At 44.8% G+C, this 26,772-nt stretch overlaps 1 long non-coding RNA gene across 1 annotated transcript; it reads left to right on the forward strand.

Moving 5' to 3' along the window:
• Nucleotides 1–22: 22 nt before the first annotated feature.
• Nucleotides 23–17,714, forward strand: LOC125933034 (uncharacterized). Its single transcript, XR_007460844.1, has 3 exons — nt 23–88; nt 12,132–12,288; nt 17,525–17,714. It is a non-coding gene; the product is annotated as an uncharacterized LOC125933034 (long non-coding RNA).
• The last annotated feature ends 9,058 nt before the right edge of the window (nt 17,715–26,772 follow it).

Genomic DNA, 26,772 nt, shown 5'->3' on the forward strand with positions numbered 1-26,772 from the left:
ATGGTGGATACATGTCACCACACATTTGTCCAAACCCTTAGAATGCACAACACCAAGAGTGAACCCTAATGTCAACCACGGACTGCAGGTGACTATGATGGGTCCATGCAGGATCATCAGTTGTTACGTATATACCACCTGGTGGGGGACGTAGATTGTGGAGGAATATGTGAGGGTGGAGGCAGTATGTAGGAAATCTCCGAACCTTCTGCTCAGATTTGCTGTGAACCTAAAACTATTCTAAAAAAATCAAAAGTGGGGTGGGTGCCTGCATGGCTCAGTCGGTTGAGCCTCCGACTCTTGATTTCAGCTCATGACATGATCCCAGGGTTGTGGGATGATCGAGCCCCATGTCGGGCTCCACACTGAGCATGCAGCTTGCTTAAGATCCTCTCTCCCTCTCTCTTTGCCCCTTTCCCGCTTGCACACACTGTCTCTCTCTTTAAAATAAAATCTCTTTTAAAGAATAAAAAATAAATTAAAAAATTAAAAAATCAAAAGTAAAGAAAAACTCAAAAAAATCAAAGGCTTATAACAACGGCGGCCCCTGTCGTGGCCCCTCCACCCACCATTCCCATTCCATGACCACCACTTTTAACTATTTCTTCTGGTAGCTTCTTCCATATTACTGAAAAGTATGCTTATTCAGCTGTTTTCTAGTTTCATTATTTCCTGCATTCACAGAGGTTGAGGATTTTTTTTTTTTTTAAGCTCTCACAGCACCCAACCTCTCCCCACATGGCCACATCCTTTTTCAGTGACCTCGGTCTCCCCCCACGGCACCCCCAGGCCTCCTCCTGGGCTGGGTTCCCTGTTTTGGGGTTCCATGTTTTTCTCGGTTGTTGTTCTGCTGAAGCATATTTCTGGTTGTTTCCTAAAAAGGGTGCTTGAGAGGTAAACTGTTTGAGCCTCACATGCTTGAAATGTGTCTCTTCTACTGTCACACTCAATTGGGAATTTGGCTGGTATAGACTTCTGCCTTGAAAACCATATTCCCTCAGAATTTTGAAGGCATCTCTCCATCATCTTCCCATTTCTAAGACTGTGTTAGATAAATCCGATACTCTCCAATTCACATGCCTTTGGCTGTGTCCCACTTCTCTGTCTCTTCCTGCAAACGTTAGGGTCTTCTCTTCAGGCACGGTGTCCTGACATGTTATGGTGACACAGGCAGATGTTGTTTAGAACACTGGGGCCCAAAACCCCACAATGCCATTTATGAACCATGTGATCCTGGGCACGTAACTTAATAGTGTGTCTCTTAAAACAGGCATGAGCGTCCTTCTTGCAAGGCGGTTGTGCAGATTAATGAGATAATACATCAGAGCCCTCAGAACAGCACTTGGCACATAGTGCAAAATCAGTAAATATTGGGTTTTATGACTATTGATAGTATCGTCGTCACTCCTGATTCTGCTTTGGCTTTTTAGTAGAGCGGTTCATGTCCTTCCAATCTGTTTCTTGAGTTCTATCTTCAGTAATTCCCTCCCTCCATTTTCTCTCTTCTTTTTTCCTGGAATTCCTATGAATCAGATATTGGACTCCTAGACCCACTCTCTCCTGCCCCCACTCTTACATATTTTCCATTACTTTTTAAAAAAATTTTTTAACATTTATTTTTGAGAGACAGAGTGTGCGTGGAGGAGGGGCAGAGAGAGAGGGAGACAGAATCTGAAGCAGGCTCCAGGCTGTGAGCTGTCCGCGCAGAACCCAATGCAGGGCTCGAACCCACAGACCACTAGATCATGGCCTGAGCTGAAGTTGGACACTTAACCAACTGAGCCACCCAGACGCCCCTCCATTACTCTTTTCTTAGTAGTATTTTACTTTGGGAGATACTTTCTGGATTCTGTATTGTCCACTTCCTCTAAGCTCACGGATAGCTACCATATTTTCAGTTTCCAAGAGCTCATTCTATCTCCCTGAGGATTCCTTTCCCATTAGCCCCTGCTCCTGGTTTCTGGATGCAGTGTGTCTCTGATCTGAGAATAGTAAGTAAATTGTGAAATTGTTTGCTGATTCCTACAATCATGTTTCCTTGGGATCTCTTTCTTCTACTTGTTTGCTGGTTTCTCTCACTTTCATGGTGCAGGATTTCTTCCTCAAGTTCTGGTCGTCCTCTGCTGTTTGTTCATATCCAAGAGGAAGGTCTGAAAAGGCTATACCTGAGGCTTGTGATTGTTGACCAGTGGGCTTCAGCCCAGGGGATCGGGGTCTTTTCCCTGGAGCTCTTCCTACACCCCTACAGTAGAATGCTCTAGTGTCCTCTCTGGGGACACAGCCTGGCTGCAATATTCCAGAGAAAGCTCCAGACATAGACTTTCACGTAATCCCTGACGGCCAGCTCTGTGCCTCAGCCCTGCTGTCTGCAGCCTGGGTATTTTCCACCCCAGCTTCTTTAGAGAATGAATTTCCTAGCTCTCCATGGATCCAACTGCTCTCAGTCAATCCCAATATCCCACCCTGCCCCTCTCAGAGCCTCAGCTCTTCCAGTCCTGAGCATCAAAGGGTCCTTAGGAGCACTTTGGCTATTTCTCTAAGTCACTTTACACCCTCATCCACTTCAAGACTCAGGAAAACAAAATCCTGATCTTTAAAAGTTGGTAACTAACTCAAATTTTATTATATTCTTTGGAAGGTAAGGGGGAAAGAACGTGTCAGGAGGTCACAAGCAGCCCCTTGGCCAGTCGTCAACCTGGGACGTCCCCACCCCAGCCCACTGGTAATAAGAATGACCTGACATGTTAAAGACACGGATTCCTAGACTCCATCCCAGAACCACTAAACCACAAGCCTTGTGGTTGGGGCCCAGGAGTCCTCATGTTTAACAAGTTTCCCTGGGAGATTCAGATGCAAGAATCCTGCCCTTTGTCAAATTTGGATGAACACTATGCAGAGGGGTCAAGTCTGGAGGCCCCACCAGAGGCCAGAGGGGTCAAGCACGGAGGCCCCACCAGAGGCCAGAGGGGTCAAGCACGGAGGCCGCACCAGAGGCCAGAGACTGCTCACCTGTATGCACAACTTGGCTTCCCAGTTAGTCACTGCTAGTCTGTGGCCAGTCAGCCATGATGTACTGAGTGTTCACTTGACATTGACCTCACTGCGTGGTTCTCATGCACTTTATTAACTTTAAGGCCCAGCCCAGGGATGCAGTGATTCCACTGGAGCAGCCAGTGGGGGTCTCATCAATGTTCTGCACTGGGAGATGTTCTCAGAAGATGCAAAGATAAATGCCATCTTCAATGGTGCTCTCCATATAGGTGAGTGCACCTATGGGCAGGGAGAGCTGGATGGACCTCACCTAGCTACAGGACCACGTTGCTCCAATGGCGTATTTTTCAGCTCTGAGAACACAGACTGTCTTCACCATCTCTGTATACTGAGCACTTCACCCTGTGTGGCCCTTAGTAGGCACCCTATAAATGGTTTCATCGACACATCAATTAACTAAGCTTTGTCAGATACCATTGAAACTGACTGCTCTGCCTTCAACTTTTCCTGTTGGTGTCATGCCATTAGAAGGTGCCATCTTGGAAAGCCATTTTAGTTCACTGGAAATGTGGCATCAGGTCTTACAATTACAAAAATGTGCAAGTGTGAGATTATTCAGGCCTTTTATGAGGTGTAAAATAGGATGTTTGATGTCACAACCCCAAGATCAAGAGTCACATGCTCTGCCAACTGAGCCAACCAGGCACCCCCTAATGAATCTTTTGCAATCAAGGGGGTGGACGATGGGTCTGTGGACATGTAATGTTTCCCATCATAAGCAAAGGGAGCACACTGCAGATTCCACCGTTATGGCTGAACAGACACCCTTACTTACCCTAGCAGTCCAAGAGGCCACCATTTTCCTCCTTTGCCAGTAGGACCAGCCTCCCCTAGCCTGGCACTCAGCAAGCCCAACCCACTGCTTCACAGTCACTTTTCTTGGCATTAAAACTTCTCCTCTTCAAAATTTCTCTACTGAGAATACATTGGGACTGCTTTGGTAAGGCCTCGTACCAGTAACAATGCACAGCAACTCCATGCAGCCAAAAGTATTTGTTTTGTTTACAATGGCAAAAAAACTGGAGACCTCCTAAAAGCCCACCCATAAAAACTGGTCCATAAATTATGATACCCCCCCATGCTATGGAACTCCATGCAGCAGTTAAAATGAACAAGGTAGCTGTTTCTCTCACTTGGATGGGCACCCATGCCTGGTTATTGGGGGGGCGGGGGTGACCACTATAGAGAATTTATACACAACTTTGTTAAAAAACAAAAATTAAAAGAATATGTACCAATGCATAATAGATGTTTCTATGTGTACAGAAAATGTTCTGGAGGAATACACACTAAACTATGAATAGTGATTATACCTGGAGAATATAATTGACAGGTAGGGGATAATAAAGGAGATTTACATTTTTTTATTAGAACGGACTAATTTTACAATTTTTAAAATTCCTAAATCTCCTATTAAAATGCAGATCTCTATGGAAAGGGTCATCCCATGCTGAAGTCCAGTACCTTGACTGGAAACTTGGTGAGCCATGGGAGGTAGCATTTATTATATAATCTGCTAAGAATTAGCCCAAGGGTTTTGACAAGAAAGGGAGTGGTGCAGTCCAGGCAGAATCCACATGGTGAGGATGCCCTATTCAGGGCAATTCCCCACCGACAGACCAGAGCACCATGTGTCAAACAGCAGGACTGGTGCAGTGTTGCCCAACGGCATTGCCTCTGTTCTTGGATGGACAATGACATACCACTGGCCAGTGCCACTCATCTTGTGTGATGTCTTTGCCAAGATTTTCCTTCCTCAAAGATGTTGCCCATGAACAGAGTGTGAAAAACATGGACCGAATTGTGGCTGAACTGGCCCATTACCCATCCCCTGTCTTCCTTTCCATAACATTCAAATCACATTATACTTTTAAACATCAGAGTCTCTAATCCCTTCTCGGTCAGAAGAATTTAAGCCAGTTACATAGGGGCTGCTTGATACGAGAGGTGATGGTAGTTCCCATTACATAAAGGAATCTTTGCTTTCCCCATCTTGGGCTCTAACTCCCCTTCTAGTCGACTGAGCTTCTGACACTTGAACACTATATTTAATTAAAATCAACAAAGGCCAGGATGGCCTAGGGTTTTGCTTCTGATCCCAAGCAATCTTGGGAACTTTCTCTGACACCACTTATTATATTTTAGTGTTGGAATCAGTTGAACGGCAGATTCTAAAGAGAGCCCCTGAATGCATTTGTGCTTTGGGAAAAGGCAGCCTCAGCCATCCTCATCCATCATTGGTAGGTGGAAGGGGAAAATGCGTCAACGTGGCTCGTATCCTTTCAACTGCAATATACCAGCAGAGCGCATAAGGATTCTATAACATGCAGCAACCACTGTGATTTATCCTCACAAGGCAACGTCTGGGCCAAAAGAGAATGTAAATCTCAGAGAAATCACCTTTCTCTGTTGCGAAAGTGGCTGGGGCCATTTGTCCTTCAGGTACCAACCACTAAGGGTCACAGTGCCCTCTGGTGGTGGCTGCTTTTTCCTGCGCTGGGCACTGGCCGACTTCTCTGGTTGGCCCCACCCAAGAACAAGGTAACTCTGATCACTGATGGCACTGGAAAATGGGAGGCCCAGTGGAAGAGTACGTGACATTGAAAGTAAAGCAACCAACATGTCGAAATGGGAATGGTCGGTCCAAGTCTGGCTCCTGGGTGTCATACTGAGTGCTGGCACCTTAGGCGAGTCAATAGGCTCTGTAAGTTCTGCTGGCCTCTCCAGATCTGCTGGGAAACTGTTCCCAACACTGCCCAATGGAAGAACACAAACTTGGGGGTCAAAGAAGCTGGGTGTGGGACCCTGCCTGGTCACTTACAGGATGAGTAACATAGGGCAAGTCATTTAGCTTCTACAGTTTGCTAATCAGTTTGCTATCTATGAAATAGGGAGAAGACATCCTACCTCATGAGGTTAGCGTCCAAGCCAACAAGACAGTATGCATCATGGCTTACGTCACAGTGTGGTCCCACCATGGCAAGTGTTACTAAAGCGTGTTTGTTTTAGGTTCTTCATGCAATCTGATGAGATTGCAGGAGACAAGGGACGTCTTTAAGTCACAAATGTTATAAGTTGTGGCCTCTCTCCTCCAAAGATGGAGTCAAAAACTATGAAGAATCTGAGCTGAACAATCACGGATGTTCTGCACTTTTCCTTCCTCAGTTTCCCCACTGCTTCTTGTCCCTCAAAATGAACAGACCTCAGTAAGTCTTTAAAATCTCTCACAAATTACTTCCAAGTCAGAGAGTTCTTAAACAGCCGTACTTGCTCAAGGTGATCCAAAGTCTTTCAAGGAATCGAGATCATCAACAACGTGCCCACCAATTTTATTTTAAATTACAAACAGGTAACTGGCCTCTCTGGCCACAATATTCTCATCAACTGATCATTATGTAACCTTGCTTTATGCGCGTTTCTGTTTAAAGATACCTCATTTAATATATATATAGTTAACTCACATTGAACTCCTGGGCAAAACACTTTATTTCATGCCTGAACAAAACTTATCTAACATACATATTTTCTCCAAAAAGCACATCACAGCCTACTTGTGCTCGGAAACACAAGACCATACTTTAGCACTACACTTGGGGGCCATTTTAAACAGTGAAATTAACAAGAAAGAGCACAAAACTAAAAGAATAGAACTAAATTAATTGCATAAAGGATCCCTGTTTATGGTATAAACCCCAAAACAAGAAGGCAGAGTGTCACCTTGTCCCGCCTCAGCCAGGAATGTGCACATCGAGCCACTCATATTGAAGCCACTATGGGCACGTGCTTGTCCACAAACAGCCACAAACATGCCGTGAGTACTGGCTGGGAGTTAAATCTCAGTATGTAGATGAACTCACAAATATTGAAGCCATGAATAACAAAGACCAACTCCACCAGCACCTCACCCAGTGGGGTCTGTGGACCCCTGGGTGTGCTGAGGTTCTTTCAGAGAGTCTGAGAGTAAAACAATTTTCAAAGTACTACCAAGATACCATTTACGTCTTCCTCTCTGTTGACATTCGTGCTGATGGTGCAAACAGTGGGAGTAAAACTATTGGTGCGTCAGCAACCAGTGGTCGTACGGCACCAAACACCACCACTCGGCACTGTGTTGGTCACCAGCAGCACTCAAAGAAAAAAATAAACCAGTTTCACCCAAAAATGTTCTTGAAACAGTAAAGATGATTAATTTCATCTCTCCCTGTAAGAACACATCTTTAAATATCCCTTGGGGAAAATGTGGGAACTACATATCCCCAAGGAAAATAGTTGTCTTGAATAAAAGTTCTCAAATAATTATTTGAGTTGCATGCTGAACTAGCCATTTTTTTTTTCATGGAACACTGTTTCTACTTGAAAGAGCTTCTAACAGACTATGGTCGTTCAGACTTGGGTAATTGGCAGATATTTTCTCTGGGGTGAATGAAATGCACCTGTTACTTCAAGGAAAACAACTGATACTCTTTGTTGCCAATAATAACATTCAAGCTTTCAAGTGAAAATTACATTATGGAAAACGTGCATATGCCACCATGAGATGGAGAGCCTTCCAATATATTTAAACGCTCTTCTGATGTGATTGGTGCTGATATTAATAAATGTAATTCTTGACAGTGTCTAATGAAATATATCAACATCCAGAAGAACCGTCTAACTAGGTGAGCCAACATTTTCCAAGTGACCAGTGCACCGTGTTACAAAATCATGTATGGGTAAAAGATCCATTTAAAGTACAAGATAGAAAAATGGATTTTAATATAACAGAGAATGAACAGTTCATTGATATCATTCCACGTCCCCTACTGCAACTAGCTTTTGAGAAACTACCTTCAAGTTTTGATATAGAAGAATTGCCCCAATTACTTGTAAAAACTATTAGAATAGTCATCTTTTTTCCAGCTATTTACCTGTGTAAGTCAGGTTTTCCTCATAGGCGTCAGCCAAGTCTATCACATGAGGCTCTAGCTCTCGCTCCTCAACAGCAAAAGGGAGCAGAAGTAAGCTGGGTGCTTGATGAACTTGGGACCCTGAAAACAAGGTGGTAGCCTTTACAGATTTCATGCCACATGGGCTTTGCTTTTTCTGAGTCAGCGCAGAACACGAGAAGATACACATCAAAGCACTTCGATCAAGCCACGGAGAGAACAAGGATCTTCCCAAAGATGCAGCCTCCACAGAGTCATTGACAGCAGGTCCTCAAGGATTGGTGGCTGGAGCATTTGCTGAGCATGAGATCCCTAGGCTGTGTCCTCACCTGGAGCCGTGTCGTCAACTCATGGACATCCAACCACCGTCCACAGCAGAATGTCTCACCCTATCTCTGAGAGGCTGTGAGATCTCTTCCAGTTACCCCAGTAGAGATGTAACAGCAACAAAACGACAGCCAAAACTTGAAAAGCCATTTTGGTGGTTAGTGAAGGCTCCCAAGTGCGGTGCAAATAAGGGAACCACATTGCCTAGCTCTGTCTGGGAGGATTTGAATTCCTTCCAAGTCCCGCCCCTCTGGGTGGCTGCATCCTCTAAACCTCTCCCCTTTCTCTAATTTTTCCTGTGCATCCTGCCCCCTCTCCCCCACCTTCCCCCTAAAAACCCTTCCAGCCCATCTTGGCTTTAGGCATCCACCTTTCCTCCTTTCCTCCACAAATCTCTCTCCCATTTTCTTATATAATCAATCTAGCTTTCCTCCCTCCTTCTCCACTCACTACACAGACGAACACAGCAAAGACCCACACACAAAACATCAGGATCCCCCTTGGAAGGGGACAGGACAGGCTGAAAATACTTTTGTGCAAATGGTTTTGTACAAATCACTTTCTTTTCTAACAGGCAAATGGCAGGCAGTTCCAAAGTCTTTTATTTTTATAGGACAAAGAGGTACCCGTGAAATGTGTTTCTAAATTTGGAGTTCTTAAATTAAATCAGCCCTGTATTAGAATTTACTGAGGATTTTGCCTAACAGTATTGTTTCTTTCCCTCTTCCTGTGCAAATGAGCCCTTGGAATTTTCAGGGACAATGCTTTGTCATTAACGTATTGTCAACACTGCCTTGAGTTGCTGTGGTCGGTAGTTGCTATTATTCCGTTTTAATTAGAAATCTTTATTAGTTTGAGTTCATCATTATCACTTTAATTTCTTACAAGCTATTTGGTTTGCTATATAATGAGATGCCTATTAGCACCCATAGCATTTTTGGCCCATAATTTTCCAGTGCTCAGATTTAGGACAACGTGTAATGGTACAAATATGAACCCCTCAGACGCCTATCGCTAAGTTTTGTGAGATATTATAATCATATAATCATAAATATGTGTATTTTGTTGTTATATAAATAATCTCAGAATGTCTTTAGACAGGGAAATTTTGCGATTATTACAAGTGTTTCTTCAACTGGAAAGGTGGAATGGGGCAGCTTGTGGCCCCTGTGTCTGTGTCTCAAATAACTGCTGTCAAAACTGTTAAAGATGCAACGGTTTGTAACATCTGCTGATAATTTCCAAATCAGAATCTCTAGCGCATATTTTTTCCTAAGCTCTGGTTCCATGTACTCAACCAGGTTTCACAAACAAACTCATCACTTCCAAAATAGAAACCACCCCTCCTCTCGCGCACCACCCTTGCTCCTTGTAGCTCCTCCAGCCTCGGGAAACGGCGTCGCTGTTTACTTACACAGTCTACAAACCTGGCTCCTCTGTCTTTCCCAGGACAATTTCCAAGTTCCATCAATTGTGCTTCCCAGCTACTTCTTAAATCTGTCCTTCTCTCCCCATCCCCACTGCTCCCACCCCAAGGCACTACCCTCTTTCATCTGGATTTTTCACTGCTTTATTCTCAGCCTCTAAAACCATACCTGGCACACAGTAGGTACTTGTGTCCGATATCTTGTGTCTGCCTCTTTGCATCCACCTTCCTCCTGCTCCCAGTCCCTTTGTCCTGGGCCCAGGAAGCTGTCATAATGGACAATCTCAGCAGAATGGCCTGCCCTCTGCCTTTTTCAGCAGTGCTGTTCCACAGAAATAAGTCAAGCCACCAACGTGGGCCAGGTGTCATTTAAAGTTTTCTAGTAGCCATATTTTTAAAAATAAAACTCACAAATAAGACACAATTTTTAAAAAGTGAAAATAAATGGGTGACCTTCATTTTAAGAATATATTTTATTTAAGACAACATACCTAAAACATTACCATGTCAACTTGCAATCAATATTTTTAAAAAATGCTGATGACGTATTTTACAATCTTTTTTTCCTAAGTCTTCACAACCCAGGGTGTATGTTACACTCACAGCACATGTCAGTCCGCACTAAACACTTTTCAAGTGCACATTAGCTGCACGTGGCAATGGCCACCATACTAGATAGCTCAAAGTGAGCAGGGGAAGGGAACAGGATCAAAGTATTTATGCCCCTGACTCCCTGCCTCCCAAGGTCCCCACAGGATGGCAGGCCCCAGCTCTTGTGGAGTAGCCTTTCTGTCTTCAACACCCCGTGTATTCCTGTGCTGAGGCCACTGTAATGAAACCGTCACACCGCAAGTGGCTTATAACGACGGACAGTTAGCCTCCCCAAGTTCTGGAAGCAACAAACCTAAAGTCAAAGAGTTGGCAGGGACACCTTCTCTCTGAAGGCTCTAAAGGAAGAATCCTTCCTTGCCTCTTCCATCCTCTGGGGGTTGCTGGCCATCCTTGGTGTCCCTGGTTTGCAGACACATCACCCAACTTCTGCCTCCATTGTCACACGGCCCTCTCTCCCGTGTGTCTCTGCATTCCTTCACACAAGGATACCAGTCGTGTTCACTTAAGGGCCTACTGTAATCCATAGGCTCTCATCTCAACGAATTACATCTGCAATGACCCTATCTCCAAATAACATCACACTCTGAGGTTTGGGGAAGGGCATGAAATTTGGGGGAACAGTATCCAATCTGAAACACCCTGTAATCGCAAACTCCTCTAACCAAAGAACTAACAAGTTCTGAGGACTCTGGCGTGAAATCCCATCTTTCTCAAGCACTAAATTTTCATATGCTAGTGGGCCTATTTCCAGATTTTTCTACTCTGTTCCATTCGTCTAGGAATGTGCCAACCCCACTCTGTTTTGGGTATAGAAGCTTTATGTCATGTCTAAGTCTTTTAATTCTAGAAGCTTCATAGCGTGTTTAACCTCTGGTCCTCACCCCTAGAACTCATGTCCCACCAGTTCTAGTGAATGTTCCTCATTTGTTGCTCTAAATAAACTTCATACATGACCTGTCTCGGTCCAGTTTAAAAAATCATCACTGAGTTTTCTGAGATTACCTTCGCCTTACAATTGACCTGTGAGGAACTGACCATTAGTGGAAATGAGTCTTCCCATCCAAATCATGGGACATTTTCTCATTTGCTCATGGCCCCTTTAGTATCCACCAGCAGGGTTTACATACTCCATACAGATTTTGGACACTGCTCGCTAGGTGTACATCTACACATTTCATTGTCTTTCTCACCGTTGTAAACGCAGTCTTGTCTTCCGTTATGCCCTCAAGTTGGTTTTTGTTTACATACGGGACATCTGTTGATTTGTGTGATTTTATCCCTTGTTAATTTACTAAATTTTCTTACAATTTTATAGCAGCTTCTCATTGGCTCTTCGGGTTGTCACATAACCGTATTATTTATAAATGAAAATATTTTTCTATTCCTAATATCCATGCTGCGAGTGCTTTGCTTTGTCTGATTACATTGGCTAATAACAATATTAGACAGTAAAGACACTGGACGTTATTTCTTGCTCCAACCTTTGGCAGCAAAGCCCCAAGTGTTTTCCCATTAAGTAGGAAGCTAACTTTGGTCTGAGGCATATATGTCTTACCTGTGATGAAAGCATCCATCAGTGCCTATATGACCATAGGGATAATTGCTGATAAAGCAAAGGAGTATTTTATGTGCTGAATCATGGCCCCCCAAATTCATATGTTGAAGCCGTAACTCAGTACATCGGAATGGGACCATATTTGGAGGAAAAAAAAAACTTTTAAAGGGGTGACTAAGTTAAAATGAAGCCATGAGGGTGGGTCCTAACGCAATCTGACTGTTGTCCTTACAAGAGGAAGAAACTTGGACACACCAAGAGGCACCAGAAGTGCATGCACACGTAGGGAAGGTGATACGAGGCAACAAGGAGGACAACATGTACCAGCTAAGGGAGGAGGCTTCAGAAGAAACCCCCTCTGCCAACACCTTGACCTTGAACTTCCAGCATCTGTAAGTATGAGGAGATAACTACCCAGACCATGGTCCTTTGTTGTGACACCTGTAGAAGCTACCACAGGTATTGAGTTTTGTCCAGTGCCTCCTCCGTATCTACGGAGATGGTCATATGCTTTAGCCCCTTAGCTCTATGGCCAGTATGGCATATCAATATATTTCCCAATACTGGACCTTCCTTGCATTCTGGAATGAATCTCCTCTGTTCTTAACACATCGTTCCTTTAATGTGCTATTGGGTTCTTTTGGATACCTTTTATTTAAAAACTTTATCATCACTATTTATAAGCAAGATCAGGGGCACCTGGGTGGCTCAGTCGGTTAAGTGTCCGACTTTGGCTCAGGTCACGATCTCGCGGTCTGTGAGTTCGAGCCCCATGTCGGGCTCTAGGCTGACAGCTCAGAGCCTGGAGCCCGCTTCGGAGTCTGTGTCTCCCTCTCTCTCTGACCCTCCCCCCATTCATGCTCTCTCTCTGTCTCAAAAATAAATACGTTAAAAAAAATTATAAGCAAGATCAAATCAGAAGTTTTATTTTTCAACGAAATCTTTTCACATTTGAGGATTAATGACGGGCTCACTTTACAACAAGGTTTTCTTCATTTTTTTACCCCCTAGAACCATTAGGGAGGTATTGGGATTATGTGAACTTGCAAGGTGCTTTTTACACCTGGTGCTTCTTGGGGAAGATAATTCTTTATTTTTCTATTTCTTCTGTGGTAATCATTCTGTTGAGATTTAGTGTCTTTCCTAGGTTAAATTTCAAGAAGTTGCATTTTTCTACAGATTTTCACATTTTATTTACGTTTTCGTATTTATTCCCCTCGAGGTGTAAGAAGTATTCTCGATTTTTTTATTTTTGAGTTTCACCCTTTGTCACTCCTAGGTTGTAAATTTCTGTTTTCTCCATCCTTTTCTTAAGTTGGTAAGTGGGTGGTTTGTCCATTTTGTTGGTTTTTACTTAACGAAACCCACTTTTGGATTCCCTCATGATTTCTATTGCTTTTCCATTTCCTGATGTACTGACTTCTTTATGTTTATCAAACCCTACCTTCCCCTCTCTTTTAGTCTGTTCTTTTTCTAGCTTTTTGCATTGGTGCCTAACTTATTTATTTATTGCCATGCTCAGTTGTTTAAGCATCTGACTCTTGATTCCAGCTGAGGTCATGATCCCAGGGTCTTGAGATCAAGCCCTGCATTGGGCTCCATGCTGAGCAAGAAGCCTGCTGGGGATCCTCGCTCTTGCTCCCTCTGCCCCTCCCCTACTGGCATGCGCATGTGCGCACGTGTTCTCTCTCTCTCTCAATAAATAAGCATTTTTTTGATAAAAGATTTTTTTTACTACTACTGCCATATGGACTTAACGCAACAAGTTTCCGCTGGTAACTATTTTTGCTATGTCCCATAGACTTGAACAGGTCATAATTGTACCTGTACTTACCTTTAAGAACGTCTCCGATTTCATTTTGCATTTTCCCTTTGACCGAAGAGTTGTTTAACAGAGGACCTTTTGATTGTTGTTTTGGTGACGATGGTGGGGTTTTTGTTGATGTTGTTGCTTCAGTTATTTTGTTTATTAACCCATTATCAGAGAATATGGTTTGCAAGTATTTTCTCCCATTCTGGAGGATGCTGTTTCAATTTGTTTCCTTTGCTGTGCAGAAGGTCTTTAGTTCAGTGCAGTCTTACGTGTTGACTGTAGCTTTTCCTGCCAGTGCTTGTCATGGAAGGATGTTTTGGTTTGTTAATGCTGTCAACGTCTAGCTTTTTGTGGTCAGAGAATCTCGCATTATTTCTATTCCTCTAAATTCATTGAGATCTTCTTTGTGGGCTAAGAGTCAATTCTCTTAATTTTCCATGTGTACTTTCATTTTTTTTAATGTTTACTCTTGAGAGAGAGAGAGACAGAGACAGAAAGACAGAGTGTGGGCAGGGGAGGGGCAGAGAGAGAGGGAGACACAGAATCGGAAGCAGGCTCCAGGCTCTGAGCTGTCAGCACAGAGCCTAACGTGGGGCTCCAACTCAGGAACCACGAAATCATGACCTGAGCTAAAGTCCAATGTTCAACCAACTAAGCCACTCAGGTGCCTCTTCCCTGTGTACTTTAAAGGAAGGCATCTTCTTTTACCTTGTTCTTTAGGTCATCCGTAAGATTTACCTCAATGATCATGCTGATTGGGTCTTCTACAGTCTTACTGAGTTTTTGTCTACATGGTATTCCCTCAGTGGAGAGAAGTGTGTTAAGTTTAATGTTATCATCTTTGATGACTTCTCTTGCAATCTTTCATAGATTCTACATTATAAGATTGTTGCTGTGCAGTGCCTGGGTGGCTCAGTCGGTTAAGTGTCCAACTCTTGATTTTGGCTCAGGTCCTGATCTCACAGTTCATGACACTGAGCCCCATGTTGGGCTCTTCTCGGTCTTTTAACATGCTTTCTGATCTGGATGCTACCTTCCCAGACACCCAGGTTTCTTTCTTGCGTTTTTATCCTTTCTATTTTCCTTAATCATGATTTTGCATACTAAACGTTTGTCCATTCTTTAATTGTTAACCTCCCTAGATCTCTTCTCTCTCTCTCTTTTTATTTTAGGAGTGTCTCTTATAGGGGCACAGTGTTAGATTCTCCTTTGGCAGCCAGAACTATAAAGCCTTCTTTTAATAGGCTAAACCCATTTACATTATAATCAACATATTTTGCCTCTTCTTCATGTTGTGTATTTGTGCATTTACCCACGTGTATATATACCCCTATATACACATAGACACGTATATTGAAATATATATAATGGTCTTTCAATATGTGGTCTCTCCGGTTTTTTTAATCTTTCTATTCTTTATCTTTTGGAAATTAGGAAGGCTTGTGTTTTTGCAAAAGTAGCTACTTTTATACCAATATCGTTATATAATTTTTAATTCCTCCTCACTTAGAGCTCTTGTCTATTGACCCTCTGCTACAAACAGTATCAGAATTAGCTAGCAGGCCCTTCTTCCCACTCCGATGCTTCTCCTAAGCATCTAATTTCAAATTGTATCATTTTAGTCCCAGTTAATACCAAGAAGGTAACTAACTTTCGAATTATCATCTAAGGTCATCAAAGTTAATAATTCTAATTTCTGTTCAGTGAGCTACTTTAAAAAAAATGTTTATTTATTTTGAGAGAGAGCGAGTATGAGTGAGGGAGAGGCAGAGAAAGAGAGGGAGAGAGAGAATCCCAAGCAGGCTCCGCACGATCATCTCAGAGCCTGACGTGGGGCTCGACCTCACCAACCATGAGATCACAACCTGAGCTGGATGGAAATCAAGAGGCAGACGCTCATGAGCCACCCAGGAGCCCCAGTAAGCTGCTATTAACTGAAAAGTCCTGTCCTGCAGGATTTATCCAAATCCCCTGCATCCTGAATTATTCAAGGCATGATGGTCAAGGGCTGTCTCTTAGGAGCCTCAAACATTTTAAATGGGAGATGGGGCTCCCGGGTAACTCAGCCAGTTAAGTAAATGGCTCTTAATTTTGGCTCAGGTGATGATGGCATGGTCGAGAGATCAAGCCCCACATCGGGCTCTGAGCTGGGTATGCAGCCTGCTTAGGATTCTCTGTCTCCCACTCTCTCTCTGCCCCTCCCCTGTTCATTCTCTCTCTCTCAAAAAAAAAAAAAAAATACACATTAAAAAAAAGCATATAATATACTCCAGGAATGATTCCCTACATGCCTGATGGCCACTCGGTCCTTGGGGCTGTGTCTTTGAGCATCTTCAAACAGTGGCAAAATCAGCGGATTTTATTGAGTGGTCAATGTAGGCCCAGCTGGGGACTGTGCTGGGTACATATAAAAAATTAGTTCTGTGTGAGTAAAGGGCACGGGACAATGTCTAGCACAGAAAATCATCATCATCGCCACCACCACCCTGAACAGACATCAAAGCCGACCTCAAGACATCCGGAGTGAGCCTATCCTGGCATATCCTGTTATACACAATCAGCCCTTTTGACGTGACCTCCTGAAATCTATTGTACTTTCCTTTCCATCCATACCTTCACTTTCCTCTGGGAAACCACCTCTACCAAGCTCTCGCTCCTTGTTGTTGGACAAGACCCGGCCTCCTCCCAGAGGATAAGCTTCGATGGTGAAGCACGTGAACAAGATCTGAGGCAACCAGTGCATAAGTCACATTCCCTTTGATGCACTGTATGGTCCAAGGACATGCACGTGACCGGTCAGAGGCAATGAGATGCGATGAGACTTTCTGGGAATACCCCAAGAAGGACACACTATTTTCTGCTGCAAAATGTGAGGTCTGGAGACGTTGCGGCCCTTCTGTAATCATGAAAAGAAAGCCTGTCTGGGAGGAAGCCCGTAAATGAAGCCAAGTGACAACATGTAGAGAAATAGGGTTGGGCCATATTTTTGAGCTGCGTCTAAAGGTACCCTGACTTTTCCCTTGAGTGAAACAATAGGTCTCTCTTATCCTTAGCTGACTGTTGGACTTTGCCACTTCCAACCAAGAGTCTTAAGTGACACACGATCTGATCTTTTCATTGTACTGTCATTTATTTGTGCTTCGTAATTTTCCAAGTACTTGGTTTTGTCCAAACGAATCCCTTTCTCTGGGATTCCCTTTTGCCCACTTCAAATATCCAAAGTGTTTTCATTTCTTAAGATACAGGTCAATGCTGCCTTCCCTATAAAGAACTCCCCTAAGTATTCAGGGAAAATGAGCATCAACTCAACAATTTCTTCTCAAATGGTCCAGGAAGCCAATGTTCTTTGTATTCTTGCAACTTCTGCACAACTTTGTAATTATTTAAAAATTTTTTAAGTTAAACATTTAAAAACTCTAAGCTCTTTGGTGGGCTTGTCATCCGTAGGGGCAACGTGACAATGGTATTATTAGTAACATTCTTCTGGTTGGGGTTGATCGCCCTAACTGTGTCCGATCTCTTCAACAAGGTAGTTGCACCCCTTGCCAGAAGGGCCAACGTACCCAGGATTTACCCTGGTTCCTGGCATGTGGTAGGTGCTCTGCAGAAGTTTTTGGAATGAGTGAGTGGACACGGATGGATCCTGCACACAGGCATCAATGTGCTGATGGTACAGAAAATCCACAGAAGATTTTTCAATATTTTATGTGATGTTAGAAAAGATTATTAGTGTTCTAGGGTCTTATTCCTATCTAAATAGTTAGGAGAGTAAAAAGGAGATTTGCCATCGGCTGAAATAACTTTGCTTCCCACAGACTGTGTAGCGGGATAATTGAAGGTTCACGCAAGACTAATGGATTCCTTACCAAAGGAATGGAGGCATGAAGGGGACCTGATGTCGCACAATGACAACAGTAACAGCTATTTATCAGAAAAATAGATTGGATTGACTCGCTTGTGGCACTGCCCCCATTGTAATGCTAAGTACACGTTTGGCACAATTTACCTCCCTCTGCTCTGCCTTCCCCTTATTTGTGGGCACTTCTTCATCAGATGGTGGATTTGTGTGACCCTGTATATGAGTCCAATCACGTACACGGTCACAAAACCTGCCCAACGCCGTCGTGAGCATAACACCTGACAAAACAAAAGTCCCACTCTTCAGAGTAATTAGTAAGAGAACATACTCAGCCTGACTGCTGCAGGCCTGACCCCAAATCCTAACCTCAACCTGAAGGCCTGGACTCTCCTGTCTCAAACCTGAGCACCAGAAAGATATCGAGTGTGACATCTAATCGTGCGACTCATGTTACAGAAAGAGAATTACATCAAGAGTCCATTCCTGGCCCCAGCTCAGTCCCTGTGTGACTGTGGTCAATCACTCAATGTCCCAGGTTCAGGCCACTGGTCAGACCAGTAGAGACAGTAACTGCCCTGACCTCCTCATACAGTCATAGCGAGGAGCAAATAAATAACATGTGGAGGAACTATGAACGCAAATCAGTTTCCAACACACAAAAAAATATCAATATTTAGATGCTAAGGCAGGAGTTAAAAAGATACGAGGCATCAGAGCAAAAAAGAAAGTAAAATGGGGGACGCCTGGCTGGCTCAGTTGGTTAAGCGTCCAACTCTTGATTTCAGCTCAGGTCATGATCTCAACAAGGTTCCTGAGTTCGAGCCCCACATTGGGCTCTGCGCTTATGGTGTGGAGTCTGCATGGGATTCTCTCTGTCCCTCTCTCTCCCAGAATAAAGTAAATAGGCATTTAAAAAAATAAACATTAAGAAGGTAAAATGGATGAAGGAAATGTGTCCAGTCTCCAGGTGGAATGCAATGCCCGACTTTCCCCTCAATGATGAGGGCCTTCCACTCTACCTGGGGCTGACGGCATCACCAGGTAGGTCTATTGGTCAGACACAGCCACACACCGCAAAGCCTTATCATCTTAGCACACATTAATTCAACCCACATCTCCAGGAGATGACATCTGTGGCACGTGTACGGCAAAGAAAAGAGTGTTTATTCAGTCACTCAGATAGATGTGGCCTTCTCACCGGCATCTTCTCCCACCTGCTTTTGCTTTCTGCTCCACCATGGATCTCCCACTCACACGCGTATGTTCTTTCCTCCTAGCTCCCAGCCACAGAAGCACTTAGACCTCCCAGAGCAGAAAATACTTCCTCTTACTGTGTGGTCTTCCAAGCAGAGGGTTTTCTTCTCTCTGTCTCCCCCAGCCCCATACCTCCAAGCGGAAGGGTCTTCTCTCCTGTCTCCTAGTGAAGATCCAGCTCCTGACCCATGTCTTTCCCATCTGCCCATACCCTCTCTCCTTTTCTTTCTGCATGACCTGGGTGCAGCTAACCCCTCCCTGTGACTCCAGAGGCCCCCCTCTCCCGGGTACCGGGCCCATGTTGTCACTGTCTATGGGATATCCTCACCTGAATGTCCCAGCAGATCGTCCTGTTCACTCCAGACCCAACAAAATCTTCACCTCCCTTCTCAAACCACCTCCTACTTCAAAGTCCTGTAACTCAACCAGTCCAGTCATCCAGACTGGAAACCTTGGCATCACCCTTGAATGCTTCCTCCTCTTCCCTGCCAGCCCCTATAAGCCCTCTCCATCCTTTCTGCTGCCACCTTCTCTCAAGTCATTATTGCGTTTCTCCCAGACACGAGCCTTCCCCCTGCCCGGCCCCCCGCCAAACATCTCCTCTCCCTAGCACAAGTGCCCAGTGGTCTCCCTAAGTTACAGCATGCAACCCCAAATGTACAAGGCTCCAGCTCCCAAGCCCACCTCTCACATCGCTTTCCATAGAGTTCAGTCCCCTCAATGTGGCCTTTGAGTCCCTTTCTGGCTTCGTCCTGGCCAGCACTGGCAGCTCTGTTTCCCAGTCCTCCCTCACTTGTACTTCATATCCCCCCATAACCAGAGTATCTGCCACTACCCAAGCACTGCTTGGGCTTTCTCCACTCTGGGCCTTTGCTCACACTGGCTCTCCTTCCTGGAACACCTTCCCCACCTCCCATCTCCCCTTGGAAAAATCACTTGAGCCCCAGCTGCAATCCACCTGCCAGGAAACTTTCCCAGATCCCTGATTTTCTGCCGCCTTTATTAGAACCATGGGCTTACATACCAATCCTCTCTGCTAGGTCATAAATTCCTTTAGAGAGCAGACTTGCTCATTGATGAATGCCACACAGCATCTATCCACAGTAGCATGCGATACTTATTTGCTGTGATAAATCCATTTGTTAAAATAAATTCCCCAGCAGTGGATTCAATACCTCCTTTGAAAGGAACCTGGTTGCCTTCTGATGTCTTCATCCTCTTGAAATGTTCAGAAACCTTTTCTTCGACTTGAGGTTTCTCTTTTGAATCATCGAGATAGATTTGCTCAGCCAGCAACCACAACGCTAATCTCGAAACTTGTGAAAGAGCAGTCATCCGATTCTCACGGAATAACGGAAGGATGCTACATAAGGGTCTGTGTCTACGAAGTACAAAAATGCCCAAAGAAGAAAGAAGTATTGCTTGAATATTTAATTAGCAGCGACGTAAGAAAACTGAAGCCAATAGAAGGAAAGTCACTCCTGATTTCTCAATTCCTGGAAAGCTTGAGCGGGGGCTGTTTTCCATGGCCAGGAGGGGAGACACATTTTGTTTCCGCGGCTGAAACAGAAGATTTTTGGAAGTAGATTTGGCAAGCCTGGAAAGGTCGACAGGGCGGAGAGAGCCGAAACGGGGTCTGAACTGTTCTGACTTCAGGGGGGTGCACTCCAGCAGCCATGCAGAGCCCCGCGCCCAGAGCCCTGAGCTGGCACATAAATAAGCACTGCTCTAGCCATCTTGCCATTCCTTGTTTTTCCACAACGAGCCCCACAAATTATGAGGCTGGTCCTGGCCTGGAGCCTCTGAGGTCGGAGGAGCCGCGGACAAAGAAACACCAGGAAGGTGGTGACATCAGCGAGGCACCACATGTCCAAGGTCACTTGATTGGCAGGGAGGAGAATGCATGTTCTAGCAGAAAAAGTCCCATCTTTGCAGGAAAAGATGATACAGGATACTTTTCTCTCCTGCAAGCCAGTCTCTGAAGGCATTTTTGGACATTTTTTTCGGTCTAAAAGAACGGGAAGTAGAACCTCCCGTGAAAATTTCCAACTAAAGGTTTCCATGCGGAATCACCAGACCAATTAAAAATTCTAATATGCAAATGTCTCTGGCATATATGCTAATGAGTAGGCTTACAAATACTCCAGGGTGGCACGTCTTAACTGCAAATTATGCAGCTGCTGGTTTTCTGAAGTATGTTTCTAATTCCCTTTTAGAAGACGGCATTACATGACCATAAATAGTTTATAACCACAACTTGAGAGTTTTCTTAAATGGAGTACCTTGGTAAGGGATCATATTTCTATCACACCTAAGAAAGAACTCCTCTGTTAATTAGAAGAACGAAGAAACCTATATTTTGTAGGCAAATGCCTACACTGGAGGAACTATAGGGTTTAACTACAATATTTGTCTTGTGGCTCATTTCGGCTTTGACGATTTGACTACAGTAATTATCGCTTTCTCAGGAAATATTTAACGAAGATAATAAGATTATCACATGCACTGCTGCACTTCCTCATTGAATCTTCTCAATCGATTATTTTAATTATAGAAAAATATTAATTTGTTACTAGCCTAAGCTTGAATTTTCAGACATGTTACCAAAAAATGTACTTTACCATAAATAATTTTAAAGCGCAGATATCTGCATTTATTTATACAGTGAGGTTTTAAAACTGTCTTAATGGAAACACCAACATTCTTTTAGGGAGAGCGGTTGTTCCGTTTATTTAGGAAGATACCCTGATAATATACTGATGAGGCTCAAAGGCAGAACTCTCCCCCCCCCCCCCCCCCCCGGCTGGAAACAAGCCAACGAAAGTTGCAGTGAAACTGCTCTGCATTTGGGGGCCAAGGAGAGGAGACAGAAAGACTGAAGCAGAGGCTCCCAGAGGCTTTTAAGAACACAGCAGGTGACACTTAATTGTGATCCGCAAATCTGTGCCGGCCCCTCCACCTGCCTTCAAGCCCACCGCCCACACAAATGCCTCATGTGCAGAAACCAAGGGAAGGGGCAGCTATCCACTCAGGGTGGCAGACAGACCGTGGGTCTGACAGAAGCAGAAGCTGAATGTTCCCAGCAGGAATTTACCCAAATCACGGGTGCACTATAAGAGGGAGCATGGTGGTCCCCTCGGTGGCACCTGGGGATGCGCTTCATTTACGAGCCTCTATTTTGGGGGTGCCTGGGTGGCTGAGTCAGTTAAGTGTCCGACGTCAGCTCAGGTTATGATCTCATGGTTCGTGAGTTCGAGCCCCGCATGGGGCTCTGTGCTGACAGCTTGGAGCCTGGAGCCTGCTTCCGATTCTGTGTCTCCCTCTCTGCCCTGCCCCACTCACGCTCTGTCTCTCTTTTTCTCAAAAGTAAATAAACATGAAAAAATTTAAGCCTCTTTTTTGGCATGACCATTAGTTTTCTTTTTTTCTTGTTTTTTTTTTTTTTTTTAAATGTTTGTTTCTTAGAAAGACAGCCAGTGGGCACAAGTGGGGGAGGGGCAGAAAGAGAGGTGGGGGGCGGGACAGAGGGTCCGAAGCAGGTTCTGGGCTGACAGCAGAGAACCTGGTGCCAGGCTCAAATGCATGAACCATGAGATCATGACCTGAGCTGAAGCTGGACGCTTAACCAATTGAGCCACTCAAGTGCCCCACCATTAATTTTCAAAAAGAAACTTCTTTTCCCTAGGAGGTTTTTCCCATACAAATTTTTTCCTCATTTGGGAGATTTGCCATGACTCTCAACAAAGCATCTCGCTAGCCCCCCCCCCCCCCCCCCCCCCCCCGCCACGATCCCTACCTTGTCCCCTGAAAGGCTTTGCTTTGGGCAAGGCACATAAAGAACGAACAATGAAGTCCCTGCTTCTTCTGTCGGGTGTTTCTCTCACTTTCTCAGTATGAACTACAAGGTGCCAGATGTCCCAGCCCTATGGAATCCTATGGAATATTCTCTTTTTTTAAAATATTTATTCATTTTTGAGAGAGAGACAGAGTGTGAGCAGGGGAGGGGCAGAGAGAGAGGTAGACACAGAACCTGAAGGTCAGAGAAGCAGATGTGATGCAGCCAAGGAGCCTTCTAGAAGGTAGAAAAGGTGATGAAACAGATTCCCCCCCCCCCCCCCCCCCACCGCCCCCGCTGAGCCTCCGGAAGAAGCACCAGCCTGGATTTTAGTTCCCTAAGACCCATTCTGGACTTCCCTTGTGAGTACACTAAGCCCACCCGGTTTCTCCAGGGGAAGCTCCCCATGGTTGAGTCTTTCTTGTGTTTTTATTTAGTTTTGAGAGAGAGCACAAGCAGGGGAGGGGCAGAGAGTAATGCAGACAGGGGATCCGAAGCGGACACTGCCCGATGCAGGGCTCAAACCCACCGACGGTGAGATCGTGACCTGAGCTACGGTCCGATGTTTAATCAACCGAGCCAACGGGTGCCCCCACGGAAAGCAACTTAATCACATCAGCAAAGTCCCTTTTGCCACGTAAGAGAACATGTTCCCAGGTTCCAGGGACGAAGGCAGCACGAGCCTTAGGGGCACCATTCAGCCGACCACAGCCTTCTTCCCGGGACCTGAGTAAACAGCAGCAGCTCTCTGCCCAGCTTAGGAGCCCACTCGCGGGTACAGCGCCACCAGGGGTGGGGGCAGCGGGACCCCAAGTTGCAGGAGACCAGGGGTGGAAGGTCAGGGAGGGCTCCCCAACATTCTTTCTTTCAGATTAACAACAAATCATTTTTAGTAAAGGCAAAACCCAAATGTTTCATGGAACACACTTACGCTAAAAATTATTCATTGTTTATCTGATATTCACATTTAACTGGGCAGCCTGTGTTTTCATTCGCTAAATCTAAAAACCCTTGAGGAACTCACAGAAGTAGTTTCACGGCATCTGGAAGGGAAAGTACTTTGAGGGAGCTAATGTCCTACAATGATGCCCTCAGAGAGGTTTGCTACTGCAATTACAGTCCGTACAGAACTCATTGATTTTATAAATTACAATCAGAACCCCCTTAACACTTTCTTATTTCCACATTAATACTTCCCTGATCTTAATTTTATTATCTTTTCTAATGTAGATTTTCTACATTTTTTAAACTTGGCCAGTTTTTCCCAGGTAATAAATATGTATTTAAAAATGTTATTCTGGGGCGCCTGGATGGCTCAGTCAGTTAAGCATCTGACTCCGGCTCAGGTCATGATGGTACAGTTCGTGAGTTCAAGCCCCGCGTCAGCACAGAGCCCTCTTTGGATCCTCTGTCCCTCTCTTTCTCTGCCCTTCCCCTGCTCGCGCATGCACACGCACACTCTCTCTCAAAAATAAACAAACATTAAAAAAAAAAATTCCCAGAGGTCTTTTGTAAAATGCTAGAACTCTTCAAACAGCATTACAGGCTAGGCATTAAAAAGAGTTTCAAGTAAATGGCTGCAGCATGGAAGCTTCCCTACGCGGTGGACGAGAAGTGTGAGCAAGCCCCAGGATGATTTGACATCGGTTCTGAAGATTGTATAGTGTTGCTTGAATTGAACAATGACCTGAATAGTCTAGACCATCCCTGTTCAACAGAAGTAATCTCAGTCACACAGTTATAAATTTTCGGGTAGCCACACTTGTTAACAATAATAAGAAACAGGGCAAGTTAATTTTAATGATATACTGTTTTTCACCCATCATATCCAAAGTGTTATTCTTAAAGCATATAATCAACATAAGCAATCTTAATGACATATTTTTAAATTCTTTTCCTACTAAGTCTTTTAAATCTGGAGTATATTTTATACTTACAGCACAGCTATGGGGAGGGGAGTAGCCTCATTTCCAGTGCTGACAGCCACACATGACTGCTGGGTTCCATATTGGATAGGACATCCCCACAGTATCCTAGACAACCAATCACATTAGGTTTCCTAAACGTAGAACCCCAGCCACTCAGTGATGGTCCACGCTGATGGACAGCGATAGGGTATCTCTGGACCCCCACGGCACCAAGGAGTGTTTTTTTAAATACCAAACAGCCACCCCATTTGTTTCTACCATCAATCTTTCAAACATAAAAGACAGTGCTCAGACACCCAAAGGGGATTAGCTGGAATCAAGCAATTAGTAGAGAGCTGTATGTCAATGTATTCCTTGACACCTACAGGAAAGGAGACGGTAAATTTAACAGCTCAAGGCTGAGGACCAGAAGGGTCGTCAGCTTTCTAAAACAGAGCAAGTTTCTGAACCTGACTCAAACATAAAATGATTTTCAATCCCGTGATGAAGAGCTGTGACATTTTAAATCTTCTAGAATAAACTGAAGCCTGGGGTCCTAGGGCTGCTGGACTCCAGGGAAGAGGCATTCAGGTGAATCGTGATCTTTCTAGGCAAAAGCATTTGGAACTGGGAGTCCCATGGGCTCTTGGGAAAGACGAAGGGACTTTCAGACCCTGTGTGGTGGTGAGCCTGTGGCCCTCCCAAATAGGAATGAGACCATCACCCCCTACCAGACACCCGGGGGGACTCCAGGCTGCAGCTGGAGAGGAGAATCTGGGACAGGTGAGGCATCCTAGAGCTGCATGGAAACTCCTCTATCACAGAAGACCAGTGGCCCCAGTCGGTCCCACCCTTGGAATTCTCTGCACAGCCTGTATTAATGGTCTCCACCCACCTATACAGGATGGGGAGGAAGCTGGCGCCCAGGTGAAATATCAGGTTTCATTCCTCTTTGGGACTATATATAAGAACTCACCGATGTGTCCAATAAATGCCTGGAGTCTACAAGTTCACATGCTCTATTTCTGAGGTTAACAAAATATACGTTAGGAGTTGCAATTCTTTGGAGCATAAGATCTTAGGGCGTGAAGGTTTTCACCACTTATAAGACCACCGTGAATAGACGGAGAATTGCATCTGTCCGAACATTCATACGATGACAATGGGAGCAAAAGTCCCAAGTCCACATTGGATGCAATGGCCACGTTTGACAGAAGGGAGGCTGGTCTAATTTTCCAAACGCATTTTCAGCCCCAGGGACTTGTGCTCCCGATCGGAATTCCTCTCGCCAACATGTGTGACGCTTTGGCCTCTCACCCAGGGAAGAAAATGGATGCAGCCAGCAGCATCGTTCTGAATATTAAGTCTTCCGAGCACCAACTGTGATTGTGTCAGGGGCAAAGAGCTGAGGACAACTAATGCTACAGCTCCTGGCTCACATCCTGCTCTAAAAAGATCTACAGGTATCAGCATCTGATGATAATGGCTGCGTTCTACTCAAATAATAACTTACGGGAAGCGGAACTTCTCACCCAGAAGACTCTTTGGCACCAAATGCCATTTCCAGGTCCCTGTCTGTACCAGGAAGAGAGGCTGATACCGAACCTCTGAGACTAATAAACTAAAATAGACATCTTCCTTTTGGAAGATTTGTGTTGAGGGAGATTTTCGGAAGAAGAAGTGTGAAAATATGATGCCCTGACTCTAGGCTGCTTCTTAGGACAACATAGGTTCCAAAGTCCACAGAGTGACTGTCCCTTTGCTGGTCCTTCTGGGGCGTGGAGACAGTCACAGCCTCACAGATGTCCTCATCTGGCTTTACATTATCCTGACCTTGGGGAGACCTGACTCACAGTGTAAGCCCCCTCAGGGGTGCCAGTCACTTACACATGTGGTTTTAACAACCCCTGGGGGGGCCTAAGGGAGCCACTGTGACCCAAAGGGGATACATGCCTTGTCCTCCTGCCACTCCAGCTGCAACGCACCTGTACCCGGAAAAGCTTACTCACCAGACACCAGGCTGCTGCTTCACCCAGGAAACCAACCAGTTCTTAAGGGCATTAAATACAAAGCTGGAGAACGGGCGTAGTCGGAGCCATGCCAAGTGCAGGCCAGCATCAGTATCGCCTGGGCGGCAGTTGGAAACACAGGGTCTCAGGGGCACCTGGGTGGCTCAGTCAGTTGAGCATCCAACGTCTTGGTTCCAGC

This window comes from Panthera uncia, chromosome D2, assembly GCF_023721935.1.
Source record: "Panthera uncia isolate 11264 chromosome D2, Puncia_PCG_1.0, whole genome shotgun sequence".
Lineage (NCBI taxonomy): Eukaryota > Metazoa > Chordata > Mammalia > Carnivora > Felidae > Panthera > Panthera uncia.